Genomic DNA, 22,624 nt, shown 5'->3' on the forward strand with positions numbered 1-22,624 from the left:
CCAGGACGAAGTTGTCAAGAGGCCTGGGGAGAGGCTGTGGCTGAAGGGCTGGGGTGTTGGCTTTGAGAATTGAATAGGGCAAACGTTCGGGGCTCTAACAGTCTTGAGTTCAGATCCTGGCTTTGCCATTTACTAGCTGTGTGACTCGGGTCAATTTATTCATGTCTCTAAGATTCAATGTTAATACAAAGTCAAGAACAATGTCTGGCACGTGGTAGGCACTTAACAAATGTTATTTTCTTTCTTCTCTTCTTCTTTTTCCCTTCCCCACACTTGCTAGAATAAAATATACCAAGTTGCTTTGCAAACTGGGCTTATGGACCCTGAATACTTATTTGCTTCTAATAACAAAGACTTAAAAAAAACAGAACAGGTCTGTAATTGCTACACTTGGGTAACTCAGTCAACGTTCAGTGGGAGAAGCATCACTCTGAAGGAATGGCCTGTTCATTTTGCTGTTGGGTTTACATACAGCCTCATGATGACAATAACAGCTTACTTTTATTGTGAACTTACTCTGTGCTAGACATTTCACAAGCATCTTCTTATTTAGTACCTACAGCCTTAAGAGGTAGGCACTCTGCCCATTTTACAGTTGAGGCAACTGAGGATCAGAGAAAGGAAGTGACTGCTCAGCACCATAACGCTGGGATTCTAGCTGGATCCCTCACTCCCCAGAACTCTCCTCACCTCCACTTCTGAAGGACCTGTGGGGACACAGCCACGTGGCTCTTGAGGTAACCGCTGTCCAAGAGATCTTTACTGGACACTTGAAACCCAATCAGCTAATCAAGAAATTGTATTTGCCAGTTAGGGAATAAACATGTTGAACCTGAAATCGAGTTACTATGTCAGAGCTAACCCCTTGATATAATACTAGGAACAGTGCTGGACTTATTAAAAGTCTTTTTTTTTTAGCCATCTGCATAATTCTGTTCTGTTGTTTGCTGGGTATATGCTTACAAATCCACCAAAAAAAATTTTTCTCCTGCATGGGTACAAATATCTTTCAGGTAACACCGAGGCTGCTACTCAAAGACAGGATGGTGGAGGGTCACACCCACTGTCACTCACCTCCTTTTCCTCTCATTGTCCTTTTCCTTCTCCTCCCCAGATAGGCAGCAGATGAATGGCATAAAATGTTTCGATTTTTCCATCACTCCTGCTCTGATTAAGTGAATTGAGCAAAATAGAAAGCATTCAAATGAGTTTGTGTATTTGGACCCAGGCTGGCCAAAGGTTCAGAGACGTCTGACCCAATGCGTTGGCTCCTTCGTTCCTCATCTCAGCTCACTTAATCCTTCTGGCTCCTAATTTCTTTATCTCCAGAGGCGAGGTCAACACCACGGCTGCTGAGAGAAATGTGGGCTGATTGACAAGCAGTCCATCATCTCAAATGACCACAGAAAAGTCAGGAATCGACTCCAGCCCTTGGACCATTTTTGTCCATGTCTTGTCTGATGTTAAAAGATGTGAGTCCTCAGCACAATCTTTATTCCACCTTAAACTGTTGGACATCAATTAGTTTCAAAACAAATGTATTGCATCTTTAACCTTTCCTCCTGAAATTTCAGCTTAGAAATTTAGAATTTAAGCTTTTTGGATATTTATTTATGCCTTCAATGTCTTTGCACACATTTTCCATCCCTTGGGGTTATCTTTATGGCAAAAGCAGAGGTTCTGTCGACCAAAAGAAATTATCACTAGTGAAACTTCTCCTTTACCCCATGCTTATCATGTGCCAGACACATGATAATATTCCCAAACTCTATAAGGTAGATGCTGATATTATTTTCATTTTCATTTTATAAAAGGAAGAGGAAGCATAAAGAGATTCAGTAACTTGCCTGAGTCCTCAGAGTAAGTCATAGACTGGGATTTGCTGCTAGATCCCTTTGATTCCACAGCTGTGTTCTGACCAGTGCATTCATACCATGACTACTAATGAAGTGCATAAGCACTGTGCTTCACTAGGAGAGCTGAGGGGAACAAGCTTTCATGGTGAAGTGTCAGGCACCAGGTGAGGGTCTGTCTCAGTGACTGACTACAGCGTCATCTCTGTTTTACAGGCAAGTAAACTGGCACTCAGAGATTGAAATGACTCGCCCAAGGTCAAGTGACTTGGTGGTACAATTGGGCTTTGAACTCCAGTCTGTCTGACACTTAACTACACTCTTCTAATTATGTACAGCAGCTGGTCTCAAAGTGTGGCACCCACAGCAGCAGCAGCAGCAGCACCTGGGAACTTGTTAGAAATGCAAATGATTGGGCCCCACCTCAGACCTACTGAATCAGGGACTCTGGTATGGGGCGCAGCAGTCTGCAATTTAACAAGCTCTCCTGGTGATTCTGATGCAGTCTTAAGCTGGAGAACGTGCTGATCAAGATCATATACAAATTCCTGGTGAAGGATGGTCTTTTGCATGCAATTATAATAACTCAAAAGATGTGCCAATGTCTTGCGTCTCTGTAATTAGAAGCACAAATTGCTTTGGGGGTAAGGGCCATTTTTTTTCTTTGTTATCATATACAATTAATAAAATATTCACCAAGAGAGGAGAATAAATGTATAGGTCAGATATGATTTCCAGGTGGCCGCCTCCCCCTCCACAGCTGTATTCAGCTGGCTTCACCTAACTCAACATGGGCGGCCCTGGTAAACCATCCCTCAGGTCATGTTTGTGTGAAGCAGGGTGAAGGACAGCAGTAACTACACTTGCAGTTTCTCAGATCTGAGACCTTTCGACTCTCTGAACTCTTTGCAGTCTGTGACCTGACTCTTGGCTGGTCATTTCACCAAAGTGCATTTAGTATCTATTACTTGTCTAGCACTTGTAACTCCACTAACAATCCAGTACGAGTGACAGGCAGATAAGATTATAAGACAAGATGGGGAAATAGGAAAAACATGGGGCCAGGAATCGGAGAGGTGAGAACACAGAAGTGTCCCTCAGTGACACAGAGAGAGAGTCCCGAGGAGGGCTTCCTGCAGGAGGTGGCACAGCTGGGTTATGAAAAGTGAGCAGGAGGCTCTGGGATAGAGACGTCTTCTGCTCACCAATACCCATCAACTCCTCCTCTTCCTGAGTGCACAGCTGGACACCATTTCCCAGCCTCCCTGCAGTTGGATGGGGGCAGAAGACTGAGTTCTGGCCAGTGGAATGTGGGTGGAAGTGGTGGGAGTGGTCTTCACTCTCTTTCCTCTTTTCTTAGAGGAGAGAAGACTCCAAGACAGGAGGAGCCTAGATTCTCAAATGACTGGCTGCAGCTGGACCTCTGGTAGCCCTCCAGCAACCTACACTGGAAAGGGATGTAAGAAAGAAACTTGTGTTAAGCCTCTCATGTTTTGGGTGTTTGTTAGAGAATTTCAACTGAGCTCGTACACTTTCTCCGGCAAATAAGGCAGGCAGGACATTCCAGGCAAAGGGAACAATATGTGCAAAGGCACTGGGCAAGAGCAAATTTTAGGGACTTGAAGGTAGTTCAGGGTGATCATTCAACCACCCAGTAAACAAGCACTTATTGGCAGGTTTTTCCCCCCATAATTTGTACTGGTCTCTGCAGTGGTTTCTGTCCTCACAGAACTCATTGTCTATTGAGGGAGACAGTCACCTCAATATTCAGCTAGAGTCAAAGGTGATGAGCCCTGTAACAGAGGACTGTAAATGGGGCTGTAGGAAGCGGGAGCAGGGGTGAGTATATCTGCCTGGGATGGGCCAGTGGAGTCACAGATTACATGCCCAGATTTGGGCAGGAGTTCAGGTTCTGGGAAGGATTGGTATCATTTAGGAAGGAAGCATAGAGCAAGGGAGAGCAGAGGGCCAAGTTGCAAGTCAAGAAAATAGCTTACAACATTGCAGATAAATATATGTTATATATGTGTGTGTATATGTGCTATGTATGTATACATCTATACGTGTGTCTATTATACATATGTGTGTATAAGTAAAAAGTAAAGTACAATTGACCATGAATTACATTTCTGAAAAAAATGTGTAAAATAAAAAGAGAAGGTCCACCCCTGTACCTGATTCCCTCCCTCCCAGGAGGTGAGCACTGTGAGCTGTTTGGTGCGTGTCCTTTCTGAAATTGCCCAGTGCTGCTGCAAATATAAATGCAGGTACACATACATATTTTCTTTATTTCTTTTGTTTGTAAAGAAAGAATGCACTACTGGTCTCTATATTAACGTGCAATATGCTATTTTTAGTGTCACCACTTATCCTAGGCATCCGTCTAGGTCAACATACAAAGACATGCTGTATTTTTTTGAACAGTTTTATTGAGGTATAATTTACATACCATAAAATTCACCCATTTTAAGCATATGACTCAATGATCTATAGTAAATTGACAGAGTTGCACAGCCATCACCACAATCCCATTTTGGAACATTTCTATCATCCCTGAAAGAAAACTTGTGCCCATTTGCAGCCACTCTCCATTCCCACCCCGGCTCCGGGCAGCTGCAAATCCACTTTCTGTCTCTATGAATGTGCTTATTGTGGACATTTCATACAAATACAATCACACAATACGTGGTATTTTGCATCAAGCTTCTTTCACTCAGCCTAATGTTTTTGAGGTTCATCCTTGTCATAGCTGTATTGTTCCTTTTATTACTGAGCAGTGTTCCACAGCATGGATGTACCATATTTTGATTATCCATTCACCTGTTCATGGGCATTTGGATTGTTTCCACCTTTTGGCTATTATGAATGATGCTAAGAACATTCATGGGCAAATCTTTGTGTGGATACGTATTTTCCATTCTCTTGGGTGTATTCTTTTTAATGGAGACTCATTTTCCGTTGTCTAAATGTTCCGTAAGTATTTAAACTTTTACAGTTTTGGATGTCAACTTTGTTTCTTCTCTCTCTCTTTCTTTAGTTGGTTGTTATAAGAATGCTGTCATGGATATTCTTACATATGTGCTATTATTTCTGTAGCATCAAAACACACAAAAAATTGCAAAAGGCATGAGGAATACACATCTAAAATTTTTGCTAGCCCTAATAAATTTCCAAACCCCAATATGTAAGTCCCATAGAGAGGAAGGGAGACCTGCCAAGGAGTCAGGCAAAGGGTGGCTGGCATGTGCCAAGGACGAGAAACAAAGGCTGGCTGAGGGAAAGGTGGCTTCCCAGACCTGTCCTTCAGGAACTAAGCCTCAAGTTGAGGCACAGGCCAATGAACCTTCTTGTTGTTGTAAATGAGAACCTGTGGCTTGGGTGTCCTCAAGGGGACCAGTCTTTGGGAGTCTTAATGCAAAATGATTTGGAAACAAGGCTCGTGGAATAAAGAACAAGGTCCTTTGGCCTCCTCCACCAGGAGGAGGGGTCCTAAGTACCCCCACCAAGCATATTGATGGCATTCCTGGATTCAGAGCTCATACCATACTGTTGTCCCCAATGGCATTATTGGGACTTTCAAGAACAGTGGTACCAACTTCCAAAGGCCCTGGGCCCTGCTTAGGGTCTTTTATGGGTGGAATTTTCTCAGCAGGATTAAACCTCCCTTTTAAGACAAAAGCTCTATCATTCTGGTTCAGGATTGAGGCCAAAAAAGAAAACAAAAATGAAAAATAGTACAAATCACTGAAGATTACCAATAGGCCCACACACCAAATTCAACCTCCTAGATGTGAAATGATAGGGCACAAGTCCTGGCCCAGAGGAACTGTTTGTGCCCCTCCAGGGAATGGATGGATATTCAGTCTTCACTGTACAACTCAAAGTGTTGGTCTCCATGGTGTTGATAAACACAATAGCTAATCCTTATTTAACACATACCTGTGCCTGGCACTGTACTAAGCCTTTTGAATGCAATATTTTTTTAAGTCTTTCAGTAATTCTGTGAGACAGATAAAATAAACTCTATTTTACAGAACAGGAAGCTGAAGCTGGGAGAAGGGAAGTGACTTGCTCAAGGTCACACAGATAGAAAATGGTAGAACTTATTTGAGAATTTCAAGAGAATTTCCAGGAATCAGGATGCAATGCCCACCCAACGTTAGTATACTGTATTACTCCTGCTTGCTCTTTGTCAAGGCAGATTTTGATGCTCAAGAAGTGCAAATACTCTTGCTTCCATTTCCAAAACCTCCCCTCAGCTATGAGATAAAATCCTAACTTCTAATCGGATGTATAGTCAGCCTTCAATAATCCTTGCCTCATGTGTGTATACCTAGTGTAGTCTCCTCCCACATGGAATCACAGCTGGTCTGTATGGCCAATAGAATACAGTGGAAGTGATGGTGTGTGACAGCTGAGGCTAGGTCATAAAAAGCACCGCGCCATCCATCCTGCTTTCTTTGATCACTTACTCGGAAGGAAGAAAGTCCCCAGGCCATGAGGACACTCCAGCAGCTCTGTGGAGAGGCCCATGTGGACAGGAACTGAGACACCCTGCCAACAGCCAGCACCAACTTGCCTGCCATCTGTGTGAGCCACCTTGAAAGTGGATCCTCCCACCCCAGTCGAGACTTCAGATGACTGCAGTTCTGATTGGCATCTGATGTAGTTGCATGAGAAACCCTGAGCTAGAAACACCTAACCAAGCCACTCCTGAATTTCAGATCCACAGAAACTATGAGAGATGATGGGTGATATGTTGTTTCAAGCCATTAAGTTTGGGGATGATTTGTTACACAACAACAGACAACTAATACACTTAACCTTTGTAAATTGGCCTCAGGCTACCTCTCCACTCTTAGTGCCCTCCCCAATCCAGCATGTGCTGTGAACTCTGGCACGATGTTAAACACACCCTTTCCTTGAACTCCTCCCAGCCTTTGCATACGCTGTCCTTTGTCCCAATGCCCTCTACCCTTTTTTCTTCGGGAAACCGTCCATCAATTTTTGGATACCCAAATATCCCTACATGAGTAAGGCCTTCTTTGATTCCTCCATCTGGATACAAGTCCTCCCTCCTCCTCCGTGTGGAAGACTTTTTACAGAGTCCTCAAATTGTTTCTTGCCTTCCTTGTCTCTTCTGTAAGACTGTGAGACCCTCAGGACAAACCGCAGTTGACTCATCTCTGTGTCCCCACTGTCTAGCCCAGAGCCTAGTGAGCATAAGTGCTGGGTGGAAGCTTGTTAATTAAATGAATAAATACTGGATGTATCTGCCAGCTTCTCTGTGGAGCACCAGTTGGATATGTGTTAACTATATGCTGTTACAGTCAGTTTAGACCTTCTAAGGCTGAAGAGCAGGAGGGCACCTGTCAAGTATGGACACACTTCTCATTAGTGCAGACAGCACTAATCCTCCCCCACCAGGAGCGTAGCAGCCAGCAACAAGTAAGGGAACAATTAAGCCTTACATGACGTTATCAGTCCACACACTTTCAGCCCTGACAAGAGAAGACCACCGTGTCAGGATGAGAAAAATTCTCTTCACCATCCGTTTTCTTCCCCCTAAGTTTTCCCAACTAACAACAACTAGGCATTGAGAAGCAACGTCTTCCAAGCGTATGCTGGTCTGTAGAGTTGACAGAGATGGTGGGCTGGTAAAGCAGCTAGCAGGTTAGAAGAAAAAAGCCCTGATTTGTGGTGTATGCCGATTTCTGTGGTGTAAATACTCACACCATGGCCAATTTCCATGGTTTAACAACCAGGCAGTAAAAGTCCTGAACGTATAACAACTGGCAGCCCCGGGTTGGCTGGCCCCAGCACACGACTGAAGGTAAGGTTAGGAACGTGAGCTCTGCACCGACTGCCTGGGTGTGAGGCCTGGCTTTACCACGTCAGGACCCTGTGGCCTTAGCCACATTACTTTACCATCTCTGAGTCTTAGGTTTCTCATCTGTAAAATGGGAATAATTATAGACCCATCTCAAGATTGTCTTGAGCAAGAAAGGAGATAGTACATGAAAAGTGCTTAGCACAGCGCCTGGCACTTGGGAAACACATCAAATGGTGGCAGTTAAAATCATAGATTAGAAAGAGCCACTCATTTGGAGTCAAAAATCTTGGATTCCAGTCCTGGTTCTGATGCTGACTCACTGTGTGACCGTGGGCAATTGACATCGCCTCTCTGGGAATTAGATTCCTCATCAGTACTGAGCACAGGTAACCTATAAGGGCCACTTGCTCTGTGCCGGGTACCACACCAAGTCCTCCACATCTATCGCCTTCACAGTCTTTGCCACAAACCCTAGAGAGTAGATTTTAACATGATCCCCATGTTGTAAATGGGAAACGGAGGCTCAGAAAGGAACGGTAATTGACCCAAAGTCATACTTATAAATTCTAGGATTTGAACCCAGATTGTGTGACTCCAGAGTCCGTGCCCCCAACTGCTACACTGGAAGGCCCATTTCATTCATTAGCAATAAATATTAAACGAGATCATGTAGCAAAAACACTCTGTGAGCTGTAAAGCGATAGCGAACATGGGTACTGTGGTTGACATTCCTTGAGTATTGAAAACATACTCCTGGAGGCTTGATTTTGTGCCTGGTGTTGGACACCCCGTGGGAGACAGGGCAGACCCAGTCCCAGGCGTTGTGGAGCCTGCCAGTGAGGGAAGGAGGCAGAATTGATTATGCCACCACAATGCAAAACTGGAAAGGAGGCTGGAATTCTTATTTCCCAAATGCTAGAAGTGAAAAGCCAGCGGATTCGCACTCTAGCTGGCACAGGGGACCAAGCTCTCAGGCGTCACCCTGCGCTGCATGCTCCTAGCGAGCTGGATTCCTGGAGGTGGGAGGGGAACAGACACCCGCCAGGCTCGGGGCCAGGCTCCGGGCCAGGCTCCCAGATGCTAGTCCATTTTACCTTCACCACAGCCCTGTTCAGTGTGGATTATCTCTCTCTGGGCAAGATTGCCCACAGTAGGTGGAGAGCCCGGATCATAACTCGGGATTGTCTGGCCCCGGCGTGGGCCCTTCCACCACTGCAGCTGCTGCAGTGGGCAGTGTGGGCCCTCCTCACCGAGCCCACTGAGCAGCCTTCTCTCCAGCCGTTCCCAGACCTGCAGAGCAGCAAAGGGCCCGGAGCTCCCTGTCACCTGGCTGGGGCAATGCGAAGGGACACCAACAGAGGCGGCATGTGGTGCCTCAGATCCACCATCTCCTTCCCCGTCAGCCACCTATCGCTGGTGGCTGCTGGCGCTCTGAGTCACGGCCTCATCCCAGCTCTTCTTCCAGATTCCGAATTACCGCCCTAGCAACATGCCTTCCTGAGGCAAGGGAAGACTCCCACCTCGTCTTAATACCTTTGTCCTTGTGACACTGCAGGACAGGTGCCACTTAGTTTGGATTATTTTTAAAAAGACAATTTGATGTAACTTGCCTTTATTTGTCTTCTAAGTTAAAAAAAAAAAAAAATCCCAGTCAATGAGTCCTCCTGAGAGAGTTACCCTCAATGAATCTCTCAGTAGCTCAGCCAGCCAGCCGCCTGCCTGGGCACCTGTCCATCTACCAGACATTTCCTGTGCATCTGCTCTGTGCCACGCCCTGTGCTGGAGGTCAGAGAGGACAAGAGAAACATGCCATCTGTCCTGGGGGCTCACGGTCTGTGGGCCTGAGTCTCTGACCCAGAAGCAGAACTGCAGTGGACTGAAGAGGGGCTGGGAGGAGAGGCTGTGGCCAGAGTGCACTTGTAGACCCCTTTCGGAGCTTGCGTGGGAAGGAAAAGAGAGCACAGTAGCTAGGAGGCAAGAAAGGATCGTGAGAAAGTGGTTTTAGGCGGGGAGAAACCTTAGCACTTTGAAGGTTGGAAAGAAAGGGGTCAGAGGCAGGATGGTGGCTTGAGAAAGAGGAGAGGAAGGTGTGGAGTGGGGTTCAGGAGGAGTGGCAAGGAGCTGGGGGTTCTGGCTGGGGAAGAAGGGGGAGACCTCTTCTTGCCTTGATGGGGGGAAGAGCTGACACAAAAAGATCAGAACTTTCTTGGTATTTACTTAGTATTTACTTACTTGGGGCAAAAGGATTTCAGTTTTGATGTTAGCCACACGAGGTGCTGCATCCCAGGGAGGAGAGCCTTGGCTTTTATTGCCTGAATCCCTGCTCCCCCAGATCTAAGAGGACACAATCATTTTCAGGCTGGGGCAGATTTAGTGCCATCAAACTGTCCTTCACATTCCCTTCACTCTGCCTACTGCTAGATCTCCCTGGCTACGCTCCCTGGGTACCACATTATCTCCACGACCCGTGCTAATGATGTCCTTTTTTTTTTAAATGCTGGGCAATCTAAATCTCCCCTAACACTTGTCCTCTGTGCTGACGGATTCAATGTGTATAATTTCGGATGCACAACATTCCTCACAAATGACGTTTCTCTCCTGAGGTTCAGAGTAGGTATCCACAGGAGGGCAGCTGGATATGAGGAACAGTGTATTCTACCACTGGATAAAGGCAGGTGCCTTACTCCTTTGTCATATGATTCTGGAAAAAAAAAAAGGGGATTTCTTCCCTGTTTTTTTCCTATGTACCTTAGAGAAACTAAAACATAATTAGAAGTTTTCAGGTTGAAGATAATTTGAAGAGGAGACATAGAGTCCTACAGCTGAGATGTTTCAACAAATTCATTCAGCACACTCTGAGAATTTGGACCAAACCTGGAGGTTCAGAGTAGAATGTAGAATGACCATGATTATACTTTTTCCTTTTTTTTTTCTTTCTTTTGGTGAGGAAGATTAGCCAGGAACTAACATCTGTAGCCAATCCTCCTCTTTTTGCTGAGGAAGATTGGCCCTGGGCTAACATCCATGCCCATCTTCCTCTACTTTGTATGTGGGACACCTGCCACAGCATGGCTTGATAAGTGGTGCATAGGTCCCCACCTGGGATCTGAACCTGCGAACCCCAGGCCGCCGAAGTGGAGCACGCGAACTTAACCGCTATGCCACCAGGCTGGCCCCCATGGTTACACTTTTGTTCTTCAGGCGCTCAGAGACCATTGGGGAGACAGGAAATTACCGTGGGACAATATTCTGACACATTAGCCAAAAGTGCCTCCCATGTCACTCCCCTCCACTTCTTCGCCACTCTTCAGGAAGCACATTCCCTACACTCAGGAAGAGAACATTTATTGCCAAGAAAAATTTTCCATAGAAGATTCCAAAACAGGCTCTTGAAACACTTAGAATAAATTTCTTAAAAACTAAGGCTTGTAATTGCAAGAGTCTGAAATTTTGAGACAGAAGACGCTTTTTCTTTTTTTTAGTTTTAAAGTTTGGCTTCATAACTCAAAAGCTGCTATGCTGAATAACTTAATGTAAATGGTTGACTTCATACACATAGACAGGAAGAATGCCGTTTCCACCCCAGACTTGGTAAATATTCAGTGGGTAAGCTGAGGCAAAGAAACAGGAGAGGAGGGAGGAGAGTGAGGCACAGGTGAATGCTGCTAAGAGGGCTTCAATGTAGGTCTCCTCGCCTGAGTCCCAGGATGGGAAAGTAGAAGTCTCAGATGCATGTACAGGGACCAAGATCAGAGGGGTCCCATACCTCACTTTGCATCTGAAAGCCTGGGAAGAAACAGCCTTGCAAAGACTCAGAGCTAGCCTGGAGACGGAAGAGGGCAATTGTGACAGGGCAGGTGTGGGCAGGTCAGAGGACCCACTGATGTCTTCTGGTCAGAGCAAGAGAGGCGCAGAGCGACTAATGTGGTCCTGCCATTGGGAAAGCTGAGGGGGGTGAGGAAGTCGATGTGGACTCCTGAAGAGCAGAAGCATGAGAACAAATAAGGCCAACAAACCAAGTACAAGTGAGCATTCTACATGTCAACAGAAGCCCACATGGAACAACCCTGAAGACCAGTGCCTCTCCTTGGATGCCAGAGGGGCATGTAGGGCCCCCAAATTTAGATCTTCCTGGGAGAAAGAAAAGATCAAAAAGAGAGCAAGAACTCTAAATGGACACAAATGAGATTGTGAAAATTCATAAGTGATTGAGTTTACCTTTAATTTGCAAGATTAAGTTTCCTACTACCCAGAGGAAATGGGGGCTCAAAGATCTACTACGTTAGGTCATAGAGAAAAAAGTTCCATTTTTGCCTGCCTGAGTTTGAGGCTGAAATTCATATCCATTATAGTATGAAGATACTGACAATACAGCATACCGAACACTAGAGTTTAGGAAAAAGCAGAAGAGGCAGTGAGACATACTTTCTTTGGGGGAAATTAGTAGTTTTTCTAGCCATTGGCCAATTCACCATGGTCGCTTGGCTACAAAAAGTCCGTCAGATCGTTAGAGATAATTTAATCCTGCTCCCTGTACAGATGGGAAACCTAAAGTCCAATGGGAAAAGATATGTCCAAGTTCAGACAAGCAGCCCACCCAGAATAAGGTTGGATCCTGGGTTTCCTGACAACTGGTCTAGGGCTGTTCCACCTCACCATGCTGACAATACTCTCTTTTTGGGCTTTTTTCTCTTCTTTCAATGGTTTGGGAGAGCGAGAGGATGTTGAGAAATTTCTTTGGATTTGAAGGGAAAATGGACACTGAGGTTTAATGACCTGGGTGATGCTTAATAGGAGCACAGAATCCCATTGGAAAGTTCATCTGTGATTTTGGTAGGAAAAAAAGTCGTTTCTGAAACATTTGAGATCCTCCCTAATACCCAAATTCAACCACTCTACCAGGGGCACAACCTATCCTAAGAAGTAGTGTGTCAATTTCAAGTTTGGAAAGGACACTCGAGTAGGGAGTCCCTGAATTACTTCCTAACCAAAATGGGAAAGATGATCACATTGCAGGTCACGGTCAGTTCATGGTGTTTGCCTAAATTGTTCGGACAATGAGGTCAAAGTTTACTTGTGGCTTTCAAATGAGGATTGATACGCTTTGTGACAGCTTTTCTTCTTGAAGCCAAAAGTACTGCCATTATTACGATAAATGTTGGAGATAGAGTTGCTTTAACTTGTAAACGGATTAAATGTTGGAGAGTAAGCAGAAGAGAGAATCTAAGATGTCTCTTAGGTTTTGACCTGAGTGGGCCTTTGGGTCAATGGTAGTGCCATTTATTAAGATGTACAGCTATTATTTGGATTGGGATTTACAATCTATCATGCACCCCTCACATACAAGATGCTTCTTCATACATAAGAGGACCCTGTTTCATAGATAAGGAGTTTTAAGCTCAGGATATTGAGGTAGCTTTTCTAAGGTCATATGATGTATAAATAGCAGAGAGGATTTGAACTCTGGAACTCTTGAACTCTGGAAGCCTACCTGACTTCCAAGCCTGCACTCTCTTCACTGTATTTGGAATGTCTAAAACACAGTTACTCAAATTATAGGTTGATAGCCGTATAGATAGGGCAACCTACCATCTAATCTGGGTCTCTTTTGAGAGGGAAGGGTCTGGCAGGACTATAAAGAATTAAGCCAGGTCAACAGATAACAACTAAGACTGTCCCTAGTAAACCCAAATACATAGTCACCCTACATAGGTGGCAATTACACAGCGTGCCCCAGCCTTCTTCGTTGGTCCCATCAAATACTGCTAGCCTGGACGGACTCCCCGGCTGGTCCCGTGAATGCAGCCACAGTGCCATGGGCATTCCTTTTTCAAGGGGTGGATCACACAGAGCACGAGCAATTTCTTTCCACATCTTTCTCCCCTCTAGGTTTTAGGCTTCTTGGGGAAGGGTTGATCCCTGGTTTATCTCTGCCTCTCCGTGTAGAACAGAGCTTGGAAGAGTCTTGATGTTCAGTCCACGTTAGCTGAACGAACGGTCCACAGTGTGGATTCTCTCATCAAAGGTGATCTTTACCTCCCTGTGTTCTGGGACACGGCTCTACTTCTCGTGGCGGGGGGAACAGCAGCTTCTTGAGATGCCAACAGCTCCTGGCTGCGGCCCTCACCTGGTGCTACAAATTTCTTTAGATTCTCTGCGAGAGATGTACCTGCCTCTAATTTTGGTAATTTTCTATTATTTCATTAATATGTTAAACAACAAGATATTAATAACACATCAACATATTAGTAACATTTGCATAGCACTTTCATATTCACAAATTTGTCCTTACAATATCCCTGTGATTGAAAGAACCTGTAACAGGTATTTATCATTTCATCTTCTCAGCACTTTTCACTTCTTCTGAGGCCACTATGCCCATCTTCAGGGAACCATGTCTCATCTCCTTCTAACAGCCCCTAACAGGTGGTCCAAAGGTGAGTTGTCACCTTCCTATAAGCCCTTGCCTCGCCAGGGCATGACTGGCAGTGATTGAACCAGAGATAGGCATGCTGCACAAACTAGGCTAATCAGTGTTCTCCCCTAGGAGCTAAGGGCAGAGAGTCCCTTCCTCTGTCAGTGAACACGGGGAGAAGTGAGCCTGGGAGCTCCAGCAGCCACTATTCCAGTTCTTGAAGAACATCAATTCTAAGAGCAAAAAAGCCAAGGGCAGCATGTGCGGAGAAGTATAGATTAGAGGAAGAAATAGAGCTGTGATAGGGTTTGAGTCCTTGGCTCCAGCAGCCTCCGCTCTGCCAGGAGCATGAAAGGCCCAATAAATTTCCCCCTTTGCCTAAGCCACACTGAGCTGTGTTTCTGTCACTTGCAACTCAAAAAGGCCTGACTAACAAAGAGATATTATCTCCATTTCACGGATGAGAAAGTTGAAGGCAGAAGGTCTTGGTTACTTGCTCAAGATCACAGAGGCTCTAAGTGCCAGAGTTAGGAATTAGGAATTAGAAAGAACTTGTGTTCTTCAGATGCCAAGCTGCGTCTTTTTCTCACTAAGCAGTGTGTCCCTCCTCCAGGGCCCTTTTCTATTTGTGGGCTTTTCTATCATCAAAAAAAGAATGTTTCCCTTCCCTTTGACTTTCTCAAGGTGAACTCTCAGCTCTTTGCCTCTCAGGACATCCTCACATCTTCAGACATCCGATAATGTATTTTGTTCCTACTCCATTTCTTCTGTCTGATTAAGCTCCAACTCAGTTACCCTTCAGTCACTTGGACAAAGTCAAAATGTTGTGATGCAATATGAAAGCAATATGGTCTCCTGCCTGGAGATGTCCTAAGAGCTTAGGTGAAACTCATATTCCAAACCAAGTTTGGACTCAATCCTAGGCTAGATAGGTGTCAAAAGATGCTGAATATCTAGATCCAAAGGGAGTCCTGATGTTCCTGCTTCCTGAGGGTGGTGAGGCTCAGCCATATGGAATGGCCATGATGAAATGGGCCAACTAAACTCTTGTGCCCTCATCATCTTGGCTCAGTCTGTGTTCTACCAAGTTGTCTGCTACACGCCATGGCTTTGATCATGCTCAACTACAGGGCATTGCAGGCACTAGGAAGAAAGCATCATTATACTTGTTTTCATAAGTTGTTTGTCCCATCACATGAGTTCTATCATTGGAAGACAGCCAAAAACCCCAGTCTGAAGTGGAATGTAACATTTTGAAAAATCTTTCAAAGAAGGTATTGTTACTCTCATTTTTTATATAAGAGAAAATTGAGGCTCAGGAAGGTGAAGTAAATGCTAAAATTCTATATCTACAGTCCAATTTTTTTTTGCTTTCTAGGCCCATATGTTCTCCTGCCTCTTGGACATGGCCACCATCCATGTACCCAGTGGCACCACAAACTCAACATTTCCAGAGCTGAACTCATCACTTTTATCGTCCAAACCTGTTCCCTCTCTCAGTTGATGATCCACCCATCCATCCATCCATTCATGCATACATACATACATACATACATACATCCTCCATTCATTCAGTTACTCAAATCAGAAACTTCAGTGAATATCAAGAGCATTAGTGATGGATTCAGGCTTCAGTTTGAACTTTGTTCTACCATTAATATAATTTCTCTCACTTCCCCATGATCCATCTTGGTTTCAATTACTTCATCTGTAAAATGAAGATTATAATACTGAGTCAGACATCTGACACTGGATGACAGCACTTGCATTACATTTTTGATAGCATAGAAAAAAGTGTGCGTGCCTATTATATGGCATGGTGTTTGGCACTTAAACTTTTACTGAATGATTATTATTATCTTTAATATTTCTATTAACATTGACACATATACTGTGCATCCGAGTGAACCCCAAAGCACTCTGTATATGTAGTTGTTTGCATAAATATACATGCATTGTATGTTCACAAACTCACATATGTAAATGTGTACACACACAATAGATGGACAGACAAGTCGACTAAATGGGATTGGTAAAGGAATATGTCATTCTCTCCCCAGGGGGAGTCCTTGCAGATTCACATTTGTGTAAGAGAATTTTAGATATTATTTAGAATGTTAGATACACTGATCCAGGAATTCAGAATGAATTTTTGGGTCATGAACTTTATTATTATTAACAGTGACTGCTGATTATTCAGTGTTTACTGCATGCTGGCACTGCGTTAAGTGCATTATATCTGTCAATCATTTAATCTTTGCAACAATGTTGAAGAGTAAGATTTGGAGTCTTTGCATCACAGGTGAGGCGAGTGACATTTAGAGAGGTTAAGCCTTTGCTCCAGGTCACACAGCCTGTCCATGGCCGAGCTGGGATTCTAATTCCAGAGCCTGGTTCTTGCTGCCACCCAATGTCCTCACATCACTGAGAACCAATTGTTATTTACAGATACCTCTGCCTTCGGGGTCTTTTTCAATCAGTAGCTGTTGGTGGTTTTCCAAGTCTGTGTCCCCAAGGTCACAGTAGCAGTCTCATGTCTCTTTCTGATCAGGGCCAGCTGTTGCTAAGTGATGGATTTTCCAGGTCTCTGGCTTGGCCCTCGAGGTTAGATTTCACGTCCAAAATGGCATTTGAACAGCACTTCACCTCCCAAAGGATCCCAAAGCCACTTATCAGGTTTGCCTCCTCAGGGGCTGTCTTGTGGGCATGAGTAGCGTCTAGCAGCTTGGCTGAATACCCTGTGCTTGGGGACCCAGAGAAAGTCGAGATGGGTAATGCTGCTCCTTCCACCCCAATATTGTGGTGGGTTGGGGAGAGGAGTTCAGAAATGAGCGAAGCTAGACCCATTTCCAAGATACCCAATGTATAACACTTACACACACCCCTGGCTCTCCATGTGAAGTGAGATGGAGAAAGCTGTATTTACCAAAGCTCCTCTCAGGAGAGAAATGCTTTAAAGAGCATTCTCTGGACACAAAGCCTTCAAAGTTGCCCTCTAAGATGGGTGAGTCCATTAACGTGTTCATTTACTAAACGCATCCTACATGAAACCACTGTTGTAAAAGGCTTACATGAAGTATCCCATTTCATCTTCTCCACAACCCTAGGGTAAGCACCATTATCTCCATTTTGCAGATGAGGAAACAGGTGCAGAAAGGTGAAGTCATTGGTCTAAGGCCACAAAGTTGCGAAGGTGGACTTTGAACCCACACTCTGGACTCCAAAACCTGGAGTTCAACCACTCTGCAAGACCGCCTTTGACACCTGCATGATGAGGAAAGATGGTTAGGGAAGGGGGTGCCTTGGTGGCTGGGGGTCAAGGGGAGATTTGGGAAGGTCATATCCAACGGGGGCTTCTGTGAAATGCATTGTGATTCTGCCCTGGGATGCCAGAAATCTTGAATTAAAAATTACAATCAAAATACCAATATGTTTGATGTGATGGTGTTTTGGGGGGAAGGTGGTGATGCGGCTGAGTGTGTGCTGGAATGGTTGGGAGGCGAGCCAGCCTGTGAGGACAAGGGGTCAGCAGCCACCTGGGTTACAGGGATGGTGCCAAACAGGGGTGAAAAGGGCGCGTTGGATCCCATTGTACTATCTAACCCGCCATTACATCTCTTCATTCACCAGGGGCTTGCGCACGGTTCGCTCCCGTAGAGAAGCCTTCCCTAACTAGTTTAAGCTCAGCGGAAAGCACGTGACATTTGGGATTTGGATTCCATTTAAGCGTTGCCAAGAGGAAGGTAAAAAGTACACACACGGAGCGCCGGGTGGTCCTGCCACTCCTGCAGCATCAAAGCACTGGAGAAAGATCTCCAAAGAGACTCTGGGGGGCTTTGCAAATTTCCCTGACAAAATAGCATTTTTGACAGAAATAACCGAAATGGCAAGGCATGAATTAAAATCCTTTTGAAATCCAAAAGGATTTTAGGATGAGAAATTCCTTCCCCCAAAAGCAATGAAGCCAGACCATGGGGGGATTTTTTTTTGAGGGCATTTCTATCAGAAGTCAAACTATCCATCAGAAAAGTTTTTAAAAATCAGGAAATCATGAAATACCACGCTTTAGAAAGCTCTGCAAACCACTTTGAACTTTTTGTTTAAATTACTCTTTGTTTTTATGAAATCCTAGTGGGTGGCCTCAAAGGTGACTCCAAAGTTTCGCCGAGACAGGCTTTGCGACTGTAAGTAAAGTCCACTCTCTCTGGTCGTTTTATCACCCAGTACAGATGCGCTGGACAGACGGCTGCTGACATTGCGAACAGCCTCTTCTGGTCTGTTTACCAGGCCATGTCCTCACAAAAGGGCCTGCCAGGCTCAGGGATGGAGATGCTGCATAATCGGTGTCCTACATAGCTCTGAATAACACTGAGACGGCTATTCCAGGATCAATCTTGTTTACTCCAGCCTCGTGGCTAAATAGACTGCCAGCAGGGCTCTGAAGCCTGAGGTGGCATTCCCAAGAGGGGCTGAAAGGAGTTGCCCCAAGCTCTTGGGGTGAAGACGCTCCCTCCTCTCGCCGCCCCTCCCACAACCACCCCACCTGCTGGGGTCCAGGGCTATATGATTGGCATCCTGCTGCGGAGCGTGCAGACAGGGGCTGAGTTAGGCCATAACTCAATCAATCCCTTCCAGTTATGTCAGCGGAGAGGAGACTAAGGAAAGAGGCATTCAGTGAACATTTATTGACCTCTGCTTCTGTTGTCTTTATTTATGCTGTTTTATTTAATCCCCTTTAAAAGCCTGGAGCAATCTGAATTATTCCTCTTCTTGAGTTGAGAAAATTGAGGTTCAGGGAGAGTAACCACTTGTTGGAGACCCCTCGGCCTTTGGACTCTAGGGTTCAATGCACATTCCTCTACAACATTGCCTCTCAGGGGGATTATACAGATACAGTCCTTGAAGACAGGGGCATACAATCAACATCTGTGTATAGGCTGGCCAAAGAAAGCACTTTTTGAGTGCTTACTATGTGTCGGGAATTGTTCCAAGTGCTTCTCATGTAGTAACTCACTTAATCCTTAGAGCAGCCGAATGTTTTTACCCTCATTTTGCAGATGAGGAAACTCGGGCAGAGCAGAGGGAGACTGAGAGGCTTTTCTAAGGTCACAGAGCTAGAAGGAGCGGAGCCGGGACTCAAGCCCAGACAGCAAGGTTCTGATGCTTTCTCCCCCCAACATTCTGTGAGGAAAAAATTCAAGCACAGAAAATTTGAAAGAACGCTACAGTGAACGCCAGTGTGCCCACTCCCTAGATTCTGCAATTGTTAGCATTTTGCTACATTTATTTTACTTCACATCTATCCATCTACCCATCCGTCAACTCATCTTATTTTTGACGCATTTCAAAGTAAGTTGCAGACATCTCTATACTTCACCCCTAAACACTTTAGCATGGGTATCATTAACAAGAATTCAAAAGTCATTTGTGGTATTTTTTTGAGATAAAATTTACATAGAGAGAAATGCACAAATCTTAATTGTAGCATTCAATGAAAGTCAACAAATGTGTACACCTGTGTTGCTCAAACCTTATCAAGATATAGAACATTTGCATCACTCCAGAAAGTTCCCTCATGTCCCTTCCCAGTTAATACCCACACCACTTGCCCCCAGGAAACCACTGTTCTGACTTTTCAACATAGATATGTTTTTCTTCTTCTAGAACTTTATATAAATGGAATCGTTCAGTATGTACTCTTCTGTGCCTGGCTTCTTTTGCTTGGCATGGTTATCAGATTTATCCACATTGCTGTGTGTATCAGTAGCTTGTTCCTGTATATTGCTGAGTGGTATCCCATTGTATGAATGTGCCACAGTTGCTTCGTTCATTCTCTTGTTTATGAACACCTGGGCTACCCCCACCTCACTTGCTTCAGGCTATTTTGAATAAGGTTGCTATGAACATCCATGTACAAGTCTACCTGTGGACATAGGCTTTCATTTCTTAGGGTTAAAATTTAGGAGTGGAATTGCTGGGTAAAAGAGAAGATTCATGTCTAGTTTGGTAAGGAATTGCCAGACTGCATTCCACTCCCACCAGCAGTGTGTGAGAGCTCCCTTTGAAGGCTAAGCTTCTAAGCAACACCGGCTGCTGCGTCTCCTAGTAGGAGGCTGATAAATATTTGCAGTTGAATGAGTTCCTAAAGGTCAGAAAGAATGGATTTGGTTTTAGCAGAGATAACACCTGCTGGGCCAGGGGGGAATCAGTTTTCACCTCTTCCACTTATTTTTCCTACCAAACTCTCAGGGGCTGCACCAACTACGACTGCGAGCCTGTGTGGTGCGCCTGCCGAGCACCTGGCACTCCGGTAAGTCCTCTACAAACACACGAACGCTCTACAGTCCTCAGCCTTGGCGTTAGGAGCTCTGTTTATCCCATTTTGTAGATCAGGAAACTGAGGCTCAGATGGGTGAGCGACTCACCCGCGGGCACTCACCAAACACAAAGACGAGATTTGATTTCACTTCTGTCTGACTTCAAAGTCTGAGCGTTCTCTACTGCATTCTAAAATCCTCTGCTGCAGAAGAGGACAGACTGGGCGAACGCAGGGGCAGCGTAGAGATGGAGCTGAACATGCTGGGCCCCCAGGGGCCCCGATTCCCAGGAAATCTGTAACTAACAGAAGGCATCTTAGGACCAGAGTGATGGGCACAAATCTCCGCGGTAACCTTGCTGCTAAAGACTCATCCTTAAAGGGAACTGGGAGCAGCTGCAGGGGTACAGACAGAAAATGTTCTACAGTTAGTAATTAATTCTGTAGTGAGCAACTACAACTCTGATACAAAGAAGTGACCACCTTGGCACAGACTGGCACAGGAACAAATAAGAAAAGAAACCCAGCATGGGACACAAAGAAGGCAGTCATGTCTTTAAAGGCAAAAACTGGAAACCATCTCAAGATCCATCCACAAGGCACTGGCTAAAAATATAACGACGGTGCATCCATGCCGTGGAAGTCGAGGCAGCCAGGAAAAAGAATGAGGACTATCTCCCTGAGCTCATGCAAAACGGTGCCCTATACATTTTAAGTAAACACAGATACACACAAGTTCAAGTATTTTATGTAGAATATGAGCTGATTTGTGTTCAGAAGAATTCTCTTATGCTTATAAATATACAGCACATTTCTGGTGGAACATACTAAACACTATGAATAGTGGTTATCTCCTTCCTTCTTTACATGATTCTGAACTCTACATTTTTTTTAAACCCTGGCGACAAGTAGAGACAACTACAAAAGAAGGGTTGGCCAGAAATCTCTGCAGATCCTGTGTCCAGGAGTCCCAGAGGCTGTGCCAGCTTCTCTAGTGGGACAGGGATGAGGGAGATCCCCCGCCTGCCTTCAAGCCCTGCTGCCTTGGGCTTCCTCTTCAGCATTCATTTCTGGAGTGCCTGTGTGCAGGGCTGAGGCATTGCACAACCGCGGGGGGCGCCGTCCGCATTCCAGGCTGTGGAAACAGCACCACTATTGCTGGGCTGGAATTGTGCACTGTGGCAGCCCCAGCTGTACAGTCTGGGTTTACCACCCATGGAGGCTCGATTATACTGAAGCTACATAGGTGCTGGCAGCCCTCATCCTCTGGGACATTCTCAGTGGCCTTTGGTCTGGGGAGCTCGGTAGAGAAGCTCCTTCTGCCCAGGCAGTTGGTCTCTCCCACCTTTGGTGCACAGAGGGATCATTTAGTGACAGCCTCCTATCACGCCATCCTCTGCCCCTCTGGAGGGATATGTCTAAAATGCAGAGATAATCTCATCACTTGGCAGCTTAAAACTTTCCATGGCTCCCCATTGCCTACAGGAAAGCATAATGGTCATTTGAGCACTTTAAAAATGTTCATTCCTGGGCATCCTTTGAGATTTTAATTCTCTGGGTCAGGAGCAAGAACTAGAATCTGCGTTTTTATAAGTGCTGCAAGTTAATTCTGATATGAATGTCCTTCAGACCACACGTAGGGAAATGGTGACTCACAGGCACGCCAGAACTTTCCTGAATGAACTTCGAGGCCCTGTGTGATCTCTAAACCACTTTTCTTTCCACTTGTCCCGCTTCGCCCTGTACTCCAGTCGAATGGAATCCCGTGCCTGTCCTCAAATACGCCACTTTCTTCCCCACCCCCCTGCCTTGGCATGTGGTGGCCCTCGGCCTAGAACGCCCTTCCCCATGCGCTGGGTCTGGAGAGCCTGTGCTCACCTTCCAAGGCCCAGGCCTCACGCAGCCTCCCGTGGAGCCTCCTGCCTCTCCGGCAGCACAGACGCTCGCTTGCACTTCCCTCTGATCCCTTCAGCCCTTCTCCCGTGCGGGAGCACCTGCAGGTGCCGACGGCCCCCGGGCTGGGAGGGTCTTAAGGCAGGACAGCAGCCGGTGTGTCTCTGCGTCCCAGGGCTTGCCTCCCCAGGAGGCACAGAAGTAAGAGTAGAGGAGGAACGGTAGGGGAAGGGGTCGGGCTGGCAAGCGTCACCTTCAGTGTGACTCGAGTCCCCAGAACAGAGAAAAGGGAGACAGAGACGAAGAGCCGGGAG

The sequence above is a fragment of the Ceratotherium simum genome, chromosome 4 (genome assembly GCF_057802395.1).
Source record: "Ceratotherium simum simum isolate JZ-2026a chromosome 4, ASM5780239v1, whole genome shotgun sequence".
Classification (NCBI taxonomy): Eukaryota; Metazoa; Chordata; class Mammalia; order Perissodactyla; family Rhinocerotidae; genus Ceratotherium; species Ceratotherium simum.